The sequence below is a fragment of the Camelina sativa genome, chromosome 16, assembly GCF_000633955.1.
Source record: "Camelina sativa cultivar DH55 chromosome 16, Cs, whole genome shotgun sequence".
Taxonomy (NCBI): domain Eukaryota; kingdom Viridiplantae; phylum Streptophyta; class Magnoliopsida; order Brassicales; family Brassicaceae; genus Camelina; species Camelina sativa.
In genome coordinates this window covers 6,221,242-6,222,622 of record NC_025700.1, presented here as the reverse complement: position 1 = coordinate 6,222,622, position 1,381 = coordinate 6,221,242, and positions in this window count along the sequence as shown.

Sequence of the window (1,381 nt, the reverse complement as noted above, 5' to 3'; positions counted from 1 at the left end):
AGGCAGAGGGTAAGTATGGATTCTTGAATGAGGAAGCTGATGGTTTTGCACGCATTTTANATGAATAAGCTGCTCAAGAAACCTATGATAGATGGTCAGACTTTTGTGGTTGATGATGGTTCAGAGGTTGCACATGAGGTCACCGATGAAGTTCTCACTCTCGACCCGTTGGAGGTTGCCTTGACAAAGGCAGAGGGTAAGTATGGATTCTTGAATGAGGAAGCTGATGGTTTTACACGCATTTTGGATGCAGGTACACGGTTCCAGCAACTGGTAGCTTACGCCAGCCTAGACGATGAGAACCAATCAGAGGAGGAATCCACCGAGGGAGCACCTGCTCCGGATTCCGGAGCACATGCTCCGGTAAAGTCAGCGGATGGTCCTTGGAGCGAGTTAAGAGCTCCAAAGGTAGAGCTAAAACCACTTCCAGCCGGGCTAAGGTACGCGTTCCTAGGTCCTAACTCTACATACCCCGTGATAGTGAACTCTGAACTAAACAATGTAGAGACCGCTTTGCTCCTTTGTGAACTTAGGAAGTATAGAAATGCTCTAGGGTATTCACTAGATGACATCCCAGGAATCTCACCAGAACTTTGCATGCATAGGATACATCTAGAAGATGAATCAATGACTTCGGTAGAACATCAGAGTAGGTTGAACCCGAATCTAAAGGGTGTTGTTAAGAAAGAGATAATGAAACTTCTAGATGCGGGTGTAATTTATGCTATTTCTGATAGTTCCTGGATTAGTCCAGTTCATGTAGTCCCTAAGAAAGGTGGAATTACAGTGGTTAAGAATGATAAGGATGAATTGATTCCTACTAGGACAGTTATGGGACATCGCATGTGCATAGACTATAGAAAACTTAATGCTGCGATCCGTAAGGATCATTTTCCTTTGCCGTTTATTGATCAAATGCTTGAGAGATTGGCTAACCATCCTTACTACTGTTTCTTAGATGGCTATTCAGGTTTCTTTCAGATCCCAATCCATCCCGACGATCAAGAGAAGACCACATTCACATGTCCTTACGGCACCTTTGCTTACCGCAGAATGCCGTTTGGCTTGTGCAATGCACCAGCGACCTTCCAACGATGCATGATGTCCATTTTCACTGACCTGATTGAGGATATAATGGAAGTTTTCATGGACGATTTCTCCGTCTATGGGAGCTCCTTTTCCGTTTGTTTGTCTAATTTGTGCAGGGTGTTGCAGCGGTGTGAAGACAAACATCTGGTGCTGAATTGGGAGAAATGCCACTTCATGGTCAGAGATGGGATAATGCTGGGACACAAGATTTCTTAAAAGGGGATTGAGGTTGACAAAGCCAAGGTTGAGGTGATGATGAGTTTACAACCGCCTAATTCGGTAAAAGGGATCC